The sequence below is a fragment of the Rhinoderma darwinii genome, chromosome 6, assembly GCF_050947455.1.
Source record: "Rhinoderma darwinii isolate aRhiDar2 chromosome 6, aRhiDar2.hap1, whole genome shotgun sequence".
Lineage (NCBI taxonomy): Eukaryota > Metazoa > Chordata > Amphibia > Anura > Rhinodermatidae > Rhinoderma > Rhinoderma darwinii.
Window position 1 is genome coordinate 68,746,973 of NC_134692.1, and position 13,606 is coordinate 68,760,578.

The window sequence follows — 13,606 nt, forward strand, 5'->3', positions numbered from 1 at the left end:
CTGTGGAATTTGCTATGTCTCTAGCTATGCCATTAATTGATTTGCCTAAACCTGTTCCGGTAGTAGGTATCGACTCCACTCCTCTTGCTAATGGTTATTTTACACAGCATACCCCTGTTTTTGAACTCCTTGTGGGCTCCATGCATTTGGAGCAGTGCTCTGTACTGGTGATGCAGGGATTATCGTCCGATTTGTTTTTAGGCCTTCCCTGGTTGCAGTTGCATAATCCCACTTTTGACTGGAATACTGGGGATCTTACAAAATGGGGTAATGAATGCATGACGTCATGTTTTCCTGTTAATTCTATTTCTCTCCCTGAGGAGGTGAACACTCTACCTGAGTTTGTTCAGGACTTCGCTGATGTTTTCTCTAAAGAGGCCTCCGAAGTGTTACCACCTCATAGAGAATATGATTGCGCAATTGATTTGGTACCAGGAGCTAAGCTCCCTAAGGGTAGGATATTTAATCTCTCTTGTCCCGAACGTGAAGCCATGAGAGAGTATATCCAGGAATGCCTGGCCAAGGGTTACATTCGTCCCTCTACTTCTCCGGTAGGTGCTGGCTTCTTCTTGGTAGGGAAGAAGGATGGTGGTCTTAGGCCATGCATTGACTACCGAAACTTGAATAAGGTCACTGTAAGGAACCAGTATCCCCTTCCTTTGATTCCTGATCTCTTCAATCAGGTTCAGGGGGCCCAATTGTTCTCTAAGTTTGATCTACGGGGGGCTTATAACCTTATCCGCATCAAAGAGGGGGATGAGTGGAAGACTGCGTTTAACACGCCCGAAGGTCATTCCGAATACCTCGTCATGCCCTTTGGGTTGTGTAATGCTCCCGCGGTCTTCCAGAATTTCATAAATGATGTTTTAAGAGATTACCTGGGGGTATTTCTTGTAGTGTACCTTGATGACATACTTGTGTTTTCCAAGGACTGGTCCTCCCACATTGAGCATGTCAGGAAGGTGCTCCAGGCCCTTCGGGAAAACAAACTGTTTGCTAAGACCGAAAAATGTGTGTTTGGGGTGCAGGAGATACAATTTTTGGGTCAAATCCTCACTCCTCATGAATTCCGCATGGACCCAGCCAAGGTCCAGGCTGTGGCGGAATGGGTCCAACCTGCCTCCCTGAAGGCGTTACAGTGCTTTGCCTCCAGGTATAATAATTTCCTCTATTGATTCTGATTTAGTCTCTGAAATTGGGGCTGATCAAGGTTCAGCTCCCGGGAACCTTCCTGAGAACAAGCTGTTTGTTCCCCTGCAATTCCGGCTAAGGGTACTTAGGGAAAATCATGACTCCACACTATCTGGTCATCCAGGCATCCTGGGTACCAAGCACTTCATTGCCAGAAACTATTGGTGGCCTGGGTTGCTCAAAGACGTTAAGGCCTACGTCGCCGCTTGTGAAGTTTGTGCTAGGTCCAAGACTCCCAGGTCCCGACAAGCGGGCTTACTATGTTCTTTGCCCGTTCCCCAGAGACCTTGGACCCATATCTCCATGGATTTCATCACCGATTTGCCTCCATCTCAAGGCAAGTCGGTGGTGTGGGTTGTAGTAGACCGCTTCAGTAAGATGTGCCACTTTGTACCCCTCAAGAAACTACCCAATGCTAAGACGTTAGCTACCTTGTTTGTCAAACACATCCTGCGTCTCCATGGGGTCCCTGTCAATATTGTTTCTGACAGAGGGGTACAATTTGTTTCATTGTTTTGGAGAGCCTTCTGTAAAAAGTTGGAGATTGTTCTGTCCTTCTCCTCTGCCTTCCATCCTGAAACTAATGGCCAAACTGAGAGGACTAATCAGTCTCTAGAACTATATTTAAGGTGTTTTATCTCTGACTGTCAATATGATTGGGTCTCATTCATTCCCCTCGCCGAATTTCCTTTAATAACCGGGTCAGTAACTCGTCAGGAGTCTCCCCCTTTTTCTGTAATTTTGGATTTAATCCACGGTTCTCCTCCGTCTCACCTGGTAATTCCAACAATCCCGAGGTAGAGGTCGTTAATCGGGAACTGTGCACAGTCTGGGCCCAGGTTCAGAAGAACCTAGAGGCGTCCCAGAGCATACAAAAAACTCAGGCAGATAGAAGACGTTCTGCTAACCCCTTGTTTGTGGTCGGGGATCTGGTGTGGCTATCGTCAAAGAATTTGCGCCTTAAAGTCCCGTCCAAGACACAACTTCTGTGACGACGCCCATAGGTAATCAGTCTGCACCTGCTTCTATGTCTGTGAGACTGACTCCATCTTCCACCACCCAGGATGGCAGGCTTAGGAGTGGGAGAGCCTATCACAGCCTGGCCAGACGGAGCTAGCTCCCGCCCTCTGTCTTTTTATACCTGCCTTTCCTGTTCCTCCTTTGCTTGTGATTCTTCTCTGTTTGTTTCCTGGCCCTGCTGCAGCTTCTTGTACTACTGATCCTCTGCTTGTGATTGACCTTGGCTTTTCTGACCACTCTTCTGCTCTGCGTTTTTGTACCTCGCTCATCTCCTGGTTTGACTCGGATCGTTCACCTCGCTTGTTGCTCACGGTGTTCCCGTGGGCAACTTCCCCATTTCCCTGGCTTCTTTGTACCCTTGTCTGTTTGTCTGTCATGCACCTATTGAGTGTAGGGACCGTGGCCCATTTGTACCCCGTCGCCTAGGGCGGGTCGTTGCAAGTAGGCAGGGACTGAGTGGCGGGTTGATTAGGGCTCACTTGTCTGTTTCCCTACCCCGACATTACAACTACACAAAATTACTTTTAATAGTTTCCCATTACATTATATGTTAGATTAAATGGTACCTTTAAAAAACGGCAACTAAAGAAAAAAAAAACCCTCATAAGGCTTTGTCAATAGAAAAATAAAATAGTTATGACATTTGGAATGTGGGGTAGAAAAGATGAAAAGGAAAAAATAAAAAATAACTGCAGCAGGAAGGTGTTAACATATCTTTAAGAGCTCAGGCACACGACCGTTGTTTTCGTCAGTGTGCTATCTGTTTTTTTAACGGAGCACACTGACCCATTAATTTGTATAGCTACATGCACTTGAACATGGTTTTCATGGATCTGTGTGGGGGCCATGTGACCAAGTCTCAAAACTCAGTGCAGGTTCTATACCTGTACATGCTTGCGGCTCTACTCACCTATTCAAGTGCGTGGTGATGTAAAAACCACGGACAGCACACGGATGCCATACGTGTGCTGTCTGTGTTTTGCGGATCCATTGTTTACAGACTGCATAATACAAACGGTCGTGTGCATGAGTCCATAGGGAGATGAAGCGTTGTTTTTTTTTTATACAAAGCTTCAAATTCCCTGAATAAATGATGGTTAAATTATAACATTTCTGGCATCGTCACTAGAAGGAGCTTAAGTGCCTAATGCATATGACTTATTCATTGGACTCAATAATAAAACAATATGCAGTAAGCTACTAAGCTTCTTCTTCTTGTGGTGGCATCAGGCAGTCAGAATTTAATAAATAACTCTGCACAGGGGATAAAGCAATCTGACCATCATAAAGATATATTAAGAAATTATTCAGCAGATAATGTGGGACCTAACATCGATTGTTACGACCAGCAGGTTGTCGACCCACTGGGCTACTCCACTGGTTTGGCTTTGTGCCACCTCTAAGGGTTTTATCTAAGTAGTCTCCCAGTCCTCACCCTTTAACCTCTATACAGGGATCTGGTCTTCGCTGCGGGGGTTACTACCTCTTGCGGTGGTACCGGCGCAGTTGCTGTTGGCTCCGTGGACCAGGAACAGGCACTGACAGATCGTACCTTGATAGGTGGAAGCTTCAGACTTGTTACCGACAGTTAGGCGGAAATCATATGAGCGCTGCGCATCTCGAACGTGAACAACGGCAATTTTTCACGTCCGAGGTGCATCGGTGCTCTGCGCTGCAGGATGCATTATCACACATCCCCAATGAATGCCCCATTGAATTACATAGGTCTGTGTGACGGCCATTGTTTTAATGGCCGTCACACGGACGTATAACACGTTCGTGTGAATTAGGCCTTAGAGGCAGACTGACAGCGGGCAGCTGGATGGAAGCAGGTAGCGTATAGCAGGACACAGGCAGGTAGTGGCTAGCTGGAGGCTAGCTGATAACAGGTAGCTGGACAGAGGCAGACAGCAGATAACTGGATACATTCTGACAACAGACAGCAATAGCGGACTGGACACAGTCTGGTAGCAGATAACTGCATACAGGATGACTACAGAAAGCAATAGCGGACTGGAATCAGATGCACACAGGAACCTTTGCAGAACACAACTAGGTTGTTTCAATGTTGCTCGAGCAGCAGGTGGATAGTGGAGGTGCCTTAAATAGTCCTGGGATTGGAATGAGTGAATTTTGAATTTCACGCGCGCTGGCTTTTTAAGAGGCGCGCACTAGGGACACTGCGACTGCAAGTGGAGAGCCGCTGCAGATGCCGGCGGCCTGGGAGAGAGGCAGGACCAGGCTGCCAGAGCCGTTAAGAGACCCACGGTGGGGACCGCCAGCCACTGCCGGCTTTACAACGAGATTGTGGTGAAAGGTGGATGCACAATGATGCATCATGATGCACCCTTATAGTACTTTTCATGTAAACACATAAGAAAATGCTATGTTACTGAGCAAATTTATGTTCATGTGTTGAGGTAACATAGTAGCAAAATCAAACTTAACACAATAATTCACTAAGATGTTATACACATCATCATTATGCTTTGTACCATAGTAGTTCTTCTCTGGTAAATAGCTGTATGAAGTTCATGACTGAATGATGGCATCATTTGGTTATGTGTTCTAATCACTATAGTTGGAGGTCAGGGTTTAACCTTTAAACTTATATTGTGACTTAACTTTGTTCTTGTAGCAGTCACATTTCCATACTAAAGAAGTTGGCCTTTTATGATGAGGGAATTATAAAAGATGTACTATCTTCCTTTAATCTAGTTGTTTGGCTGCTTGCCATTCATCTATAAAATCACAGAAAGACATCTTTGTTTCAAGTGCCACAAACTCATCGTGAATGGGAATGATACTTGACTAATATGAAAGATTTCCATGTAATTGAGAATTATGATATATGTAATATTTAACCAACTAAATGCATAATTATATTGAGAACTGTGAAAACAAAACTTGCATGACAAACAAGGCTTAAAAAAATAAAATATAATAACAATAATAATACTAATATTTCTCCGCTACCACTCTCAATAACCTTTTCCTGTTTATATTTTTCCAGATACTATCAGCTTTAAATTGATCGAAATGCATTATATATTGCTTAAAGGCTATATACTCCTTTGTAAGCAATTATTTTTCTTAAATGAATGTATTTTGTGTTTTAATACAACTTTCAAATTTTCTTTTTTATTATTTTTTAAAACTCTTCCAGATACAGCTTCTATGTATCCTGTATACATAGAAGCTGTATTGTTCGCTCTCAGTTAAATCCGTCAGCTCAGCTGAATTGATGGCTCGGCTGAGAGCAGGTTTTGCGAGTCTCTGACTTACAGGATCCAGCTAATAAGTTATTTTCCAGATTCACAGTTCTTAAGGTAAAGAAGGCTTCTCTCCTTTGGAGAATAAACCTTTTCTCCAGAGAAATGAAATGCCCCTTGTCTTTTGAGAGGATTTTTACATGGAACAGGTTTTTACCTTCAATCATGTCCTCCCTTAGAAGTCTATTCTCAAGACTACATACGTTGAATTATTTCAATATTTCCTCATAACTAACATCCTACTTGCCCCTTATTAGTGTAGTTGCAATTCTTTGTATTTTTTCCAATTCCAGGGTATTCTTTCTATGAACTGTTGTTGCATATTCCTAATTCCTTGTAAAGTGGTAATATTATATCCCTGTCCTGTGAGTCCATGCCTCTTTTAATACACGACAATATCTTGCTTGCCTTCGAAGCAGCCGATTGACATTGCATGCTGTTTTTTAGTCTATGATCTACAAGCAGTGGCATAACTACTGCTGTAGCAGCCATATTGCTGGGACGGGGTCCGCGGCATGAGGGGGCCGCCCATACCCAGTGGCCCCGCTAGCAGCTGCTATGACTGCTACAGCGGTAGCGATGCCACATTCAATAGTATCTGCATCCTTAGGACACAGAAACTATTGAACACTATGGCAGAGCAGGGAGATATCTCCCTGCTCTGCCATTTACTAAGCTACAGGCCACGTTCAGCCTGCAGCCTATCAGGCACAGGGGCAGGATCCCTGCGCAGCCTCACTGGATCACTCCAGCCAATGCAATAATTCAGTCGGCGTTGTGGAGCAGCTCCTTCCATCGCAGGAACAGGGCCTGGGTGAGTACAATTTTTTTTGTTTTACTTGTTTGGGAGGCTCTATCTACAAGGGGGAGGTGGGGGGCTGTATGGCACTATCTTCAAGGGGGAGGTGGGGGGCTGTATGGCAATCTGCAGGTGCGATGGACGTCATGGCAGCTTGACGGCCTAATGAAGGCCCCCAGGCATGCCATCTTTGTACGCCTTTGAAGCCCTGTCTCTTGCAGGGCTTCAAAGGAGACTGTCTGTATAGCGATATACTTCAATAAATTAGCATGCACGCGATCCAATGATCGCTGGCTCAAGTCCCCTAGAGGGACTAATAAAAAAAAGTAAAAACAGTTAAACAAGGTTTTTTATAACGTTCAAAAAAAAAATAATAAACAAAAACAAAACATTTTTCCTTTTTTCCTTAAAGCAATGTTAAAAAAAATAAAAGTTACTAAAACATAACTGGTTTTGCTGCGTCCGTAAAAGTCCGAACTATTACAATATAGCGTTATTTAAACTGCTCGGTGAAAGCCGTAAAAAAAATCAATACAAATAATAATAATACACACTGTTGTTTTATTGGTCACCTTAGCTCTCCAAAAAAAATAGAATATAAAGTGATCAAATAACTCAATAAAAACTATAGCTCGCCCTGCAAAAAATAAGCCTTCACATCACTCAATGAACCTGAAAAAAAAGTTTTTTTTTTTTTATAAAAGTGGTAAAACATAAAAAAAATATAAATGTGGTGTTGCTGTTATCATATGAACCTGTAAAATAAGGTGAACATGTCGTTTTTACCGCCTGATGGACGTCGTAAAAACAAAACCCCCAAAAAATGGCGTAATCACAGTTGTTTGTCCATATCACCACAGAAATTATTTTTTTTCTGGTGCAACCGAAAACTACAACTTGTCCCACAAAAAACAAGTCCTCATATGGCTATGTCAACAAAAACATTTAAAAGTTAAGGCTTCTGGAAGGCAGGGAGGAGAAAACAAAAATGAAAAAACAAAGATTGTCCATATCCTTAGGGTGGTTAAAGAAATTGCTATGACTACTGAAAACAAAGATAAGACTTAGGGTATGTTCACACGGCCTATTTTTTTAAAAACGGCCGCGTTAAAAAAACGGCTGCAAAAAAGAAGTGCAGGTCACTTCTTGGGACGTTTTTGGAGCCGTTTTTCATAGACTCTATAGAAAATCGCTCCAAAAACGGCCGTAAAAAGCGCAGTGAAAAACGCAGCAAAAATCGCGAGTGGCTTAAAAAACTTCTGAAAATCAGGAGCTGTTTTCCCTTGAAAACAGCTCCGTATTTTCAGACGTTTTTCCTAAGCATGTGAATATACCCTTACACATATACGGAGGCTGAGAGTACTAATATCCGATTCCTGCAATTATCTGAATCAGCTGGCTTCTCCCTCACTAAAGTAAAAGAGGTTACTAAAGTTGATCATCCCCAAAAATGAGAACAACTAAAGAAAAAGGAAACCAGCCTGCTAATGCATGCTTCGACACTAACAGAATATGTTAAGTGCAAAGAATCCCGAGAGGACTTAGGAGTGCTCTTAGGCTGGATTCACACGAGCATGTTCGGTCCGTAAAGGACGGAACGTATTTAGGCCGCAAGTACCGGACTGTACACACTGCAGGGAGCCGGGCTCCTAGCATCATAGTTATGTACGACGCTAGGAGTCCCTGCCTCGCTGCGGGACAACTGTCCCGTACTGTAATCATGTTTTCAGTACGGGACAGTAGTTACACGGAGAGGCAGGGACTCCTAGAGTCACACATAACTATGATGCTAAGAGCCCGGCTCCCTGCAGTGTGATCGGTCCGTGACTTGCGTCCGAAATACGTTCCGTCCTTTATGGACCGAACATGCTCGTGTGAATCCAGCCTAAGTCTTATTCTGTTAAAAAGTGACATCATCTATCACCAACGCTGATATGCACTCAGCAGAGTCAGCAAATGATAACCGTGGAGCATTAAAGAATTTTCTACATCAGACCGGGTGAGTGCGGATTTTTTCTCTCTACTTACATTGTGTTACATATGGTCTTACCTACGAAGCCCAGCACCTCCCTAGACTTATACAGCAGGCCTTGTTGCGCCTCTGTGGGCAGTGTACAGCCGAATGTCCAGAAGGACTACTGGTCACAGCAGTGCCGACTGATTCTCTTGTAGAAGAAGATTAGAGCATTTAAATGATATTGATAATCCCAATAACAGAAATGTTTCAATATACAACCAAACATTTTTTTACAAGAACACTCAGGTTCCTAACGCAATATCTGCATGCAGGGTATAGAAAGAGTAATATATATTGTGCGTCTTGTGCATGCTCCAAAACTAATGTGAGTTGACATCCAGGGAGCTCTGTGTATGAACAAGAGCACGCCCGTATTTGCCACTAGGCACCGGGGGTGCAGTGAGTAGGTCATCCAGTAGGTCATTTTTTTCTAAAAATAATTACTTTGTGACCTGACTGACCGGCAGGCAGGTCACTCACAGGGCAGGGGGAGAGACTACACCAGCGATTCAGACTGTAATACAAACCCTATGTTATGATTTGGACAGAACTGCTCATGTGAGTAGCTGTAGCCAATCCGAGAACAGTGGGAGTGTCTTAGACTCATAGTCTACTAAGCGCTGTAGGGAACGGACGGCCCAGCAGGAAGGCACTGCACCATGTCAGGTATGTATATATGTACTTTATGTTGTACATTGCGGAGAGTTGTTTCAATTGTATCGTAGTCCTTATAGAACTGCAGCTCTGCTCTTCTTGAGCACGTGTGAACATTTCAGCAGAACGTGTCCCACGTCGGCATCAGTAGGTGAGGTGTACATGTTCACTGGGCTGTATGACTCATCTGGCCCCTGAGCAGGCATACACACATGATTGCCGAAAGTTAGATAGATGTAACCCATTCACCAGAAAACAGTGACGACTTTGGCCATATAGAATCCACAGGGTATTTAACCCCTAACACTCACAATAATATTTGAAAAACCCTTCTGAAAATGTCAGTTTTTATTGAAGATTTTTAATTTATGTCTGAAGTAAATATAGTTGGTGCATAATTTAGGTCCTTAGTCAGGTAAGTAATTTTAGCCTTAAGGAGTAGTCATTCTTTTCTATTCTGTGTTCCAACGGTCATAATTTTTGATTTTTTCTTGAATATAGCTATATGAGACTTTGTATTTTGTGAGATGAGTTGTAGTTTATAGGAACTATTTTGGGGCACATATAATGTGTTGAATAACTCTTAATTTTTTTAGGGGGCGTAGTGGAAACAAAACGCAATTTTGCCGATTAACTTAAAGCGATTTTGTGGGTCTAGATATACAGATTTAGGCACCAGGATTAATATTTGCTTTTGTGAAAGGCTCAGAGAATCAGTGTACTCGGCGAGTCCCTTGGTTGGCTCCTACATTTCACAGAACACAGGAGTCTGCTACACCTGCACCTTCTGAAGATTCCATGCAAGATAAACATCTGAAGCTTCATTGCCACCAGAATAATCTCTGTTTATACTAAACAGGTAAATAAAATTTTGTTTTCAATTGTCCTAATAAGCTGGGAAACTTCTCAACCTAGGCTTAATAAGTGAGGCTTGCCTATGTAAGTGTTCTACCTCCCCAAAACAGAAAATTATTTTCTCAATTTAGCTGTCTACCCGAAGTACCAAAGCACTGGAAATTTCACTGACCGGGCCAAGGTTGAACTTTAGCACATACTGCTATAAACTCTGTAAACTGCCTAAAACACTCTACATTTCTTCTGTGGATAGCAAAGTGTTACCAGGTGCCATTTTTTTTTCCTCTGCATGTAGGTGCACTTTATGAAGAAGAAATGTTGTCAGTCATTTTGGGTCTGCTGTGGTTATGTTTACATTCACTTGCTTTTGACTGGTTGTCCACAGATATCCTACATTGGGGTCCTGTATGCTTCCAGAAATGTACTCTCTGTCATACCAATTGCTGTGAAGTGCTCTGCCTCTGGCTCTGAGCCTCTTCCCGCTCATTCATCACTTCTGCACCCTTGTGGCCCCCATCTCTGCTCTAACTTGCAAGGTAGAAAATCCTAAAGTATGGCTGACTGAAACGGTATAAGTTTAAAAAAAATAAAAAATAAAATTGAATTTGCTTCTGCTCTAGTACTTTAGCGCTTTGACTGTCAGTTTGTTCTGGAGGTCGATGCTTCATCCGTGGGAGTTGGGGACATATACTGGAAGGAACTCTTTATCATAAATAATTATCCATACCGATCACTAGAACCTATTTTAAGTGCAAACTGTCCATAGACTGAATCCTCGCCTAGTGAGATGGTCTTGTTTTTCTATTTGACTTTGAGCTCTACTTCCATCCTGCTAAAAAAATTGAAGGCTGATGCTCTGTGCGGATAATTTGATCTGGGAAAATTGATGTTGCTGATGTTTCAACTGCAAATAAAAAATATTAAATAGTGACATAGTACCAAAGTGGCTGGTCACTCTGGTATTTGTAAGTCCCTGGAACTCATCTTCTGTGTGTATTGGTGGCCAATTTTGTTTAAAGACTTTGTCGCAGCCTGCACTGTCTGTGCACAAAATTAAACCTCCCTGCAGAGACCTGAGGGTCTTGTTCATCTTCATGCCTGATTGTCCTTGAGTCATTATTTTCATGGATTTTATTAGACTTTCTAGAATTGTCTAAGGGTCTGTTTACACGCTTAACAAAAAACGTCTGAAAATACGGAGCTGTTTTCAAGGGAATTTTCAGCCGTTTTTTAAGCAAACTTTTTTACGGCTGTTTTTGGAGCTGTTTTCAATGAAAAATGGCTCCAAAAACGGCTCAAGAAGTGACATGCACTTCTTTTTTGCGGGCATTTTTTTATGCGACCGTTTTTTCAAAATTGCAACGTAAAAAACACAGCCCGTCGGAACAGAACACCATGTTTCCCTTTGAAATGGTGGACAGATTTTCCAAGATGCCATATTTGATACCACTCAGAGATTTACCTTCCGCTGTCAAAGTGGCTTGACATTTTCACAGACTTTGTGATCACATTGTGTCTGATAGAGGTATGCCTTTTACTTCTATATTATGGCGTGTCCTTTGCAAATCTAGAAATTAGGCTGCATTTCTACCCTGCATATCATCCTCAAACAAATACCCAGACTTAGTGTATTATCCAGATACTTGAATGTCTTTTAAAGAACTTTGTGTCTTCCCAACAGAATATAGATGGTGAACTTGGAGAACTTTCACCAAAGGTGTTGGGCAGTATTAAATACTCCACTTAAATTGACACAATAAAATCATTAGGGTTATGTCACGGTCTGTGGACCCACTAGGCCGCACCACCGTAGCGGGCGGGGGGGGGGGGGCAACTGGCCAAACAACAGAGCACCCCAGCAATACAAAGTCCCACACTTGGGTACCTGAATAGTCCAGATAGTGGCCGAGGCTTTGGCATGGATGGAGGTGAGTGCAGCAGGTTACATCAGACATGGTGGATGACAGCAGGTGCAGCAGGTTGCGCCAGACGTGGTGGATCACACTGGACGTGGAAGATGACACTGGACGTGGCAGATGACACTGGACATGGCAGACGGCAGCAGATGCAGTAGGACACGACTCCAACACTAATAGCCTCAGGAATAAGAACACAGCACGGGATAGAGGATATAGGTAACAGGGCACAGGTAACAACAGGAACGCGATAACACTAAGGGACCTTTTGCAAGACTGATATAGGATGCACTAACAATGCTCAGACAAAGATCAGAAGGGCACAGCCCTTTTTATAGTCCAGGGAATCATGGGCAGTTGATAGTGATGATTCCATTTGTGCGTGCGCTGGCCCTTTAAGGCCGGGCACGAGAATGCGCGCGCACCCTGCGGGACATAGTGGACCAGAGCGGAAGTGAGCGCTGGCATCTCCTGGGAAGGAGATGCGAGAAAGCGCTCACAGATCCATGGCTGCGGCCGCCGAGGGGTGAGTAGACCCGACGGTCCGTGGCCATGGACGGTACAGGTTAGATTGGAGTTTAAATAAAATATAACTTTTACTGATATAATATTAAAAAGCGTACAAATATAGACTCACAAAAATATGTTTTTACAAAAATTGAAGAATTGTTTTTCCTTCCTTGTAGCAGGGGCAAAAACCATGGTTATTCAACTTTTCCCCTCAATGATGAAATATGCAACTATTAGAGGTAATTATGTATAAATTCCTTATTTCTATTCATAGAGTATGTAAAATGCCCCAAAACAGACAACTGATTTATAAAAGCAAGAAAGTATTTCTTCTGTCACCTATAAGCTGATATAGCCCCCTCTGGGGTAATGAACCCCCCTACCCATTCCATAGTACAGCAGGGTCAATTCCACTCCTCAGTAAGGGGACTGGGAAACCTCCTTACCCATGTTTAAGGAACAATGTTCTCTTTCTCCTGAAGAAATTTCCTTACGGCCAGAATTAATCATAGGAGATATGGCCAAGTAACCTATCAAACAAGGCTCAACAGAGTGTGCTGGAGCAGCACATATTTTTGGAAAAAGGAAACAACTTATTTTACCGCTCTGACGGTCGTATCGAAGGCAGTCCAAAAAGTCTAAAAATCTTCAGAGGGCATAACTTCTCCCTGCCCATGTGTAAAAAGACAACTCCACAGTCAAACTTGTGCACTACCGTTTCATCTGGATCGAAGCACCCCTGCATCCCTGTGTGGAGCTATAAGGTGAAGAAGATCTGCACAAGTTTGGACTGTGGAGTTGTCTTTTTGCATACGGGCTCATGCCCTGTATCAGCCATGTTACTAAACAATGTCTGGATGGTTTAAATTCCTGAGATGGTACCCAGAGAAGAACCTCATCAAGATTAAGAGAGAAATCTAGGCCACATATCGCTAGCAAAGGTCGGCATCACAAAGCCCAATCTTACATAAAAATACAGTCGTTCTGTACCAGCGGGAGAGCAGTTTCAGCTAACTTTCCTGGATTGTGACACAATGGGAAAAACCATGTGAGCCGGACAGGATAGACTTAACCTCCAACTCAGTAAATTGTCGATCAATAATGTGTATATGTGGGACATAGATCTAGTCCTTCATGTAGTGGCAGTAAGAAGCCTTTCCATCCAGATTTGCTCCCTGAGTGAGGAAGCAATACATTTCTTAAATCTCCTAAACATCTGCCTAAAGGACAACTTATGAAGAAACGTCAGTTCTACAGTCTGGTTATCCGGTATTCATTTTGAAAAATAAGGCTCCGTCTCTCGGGCATACATGTTCCTCAAAGGGCAGTTTAGAAGTCTAAACCACGGTGTCGTGACGTCTACTAGTGCATC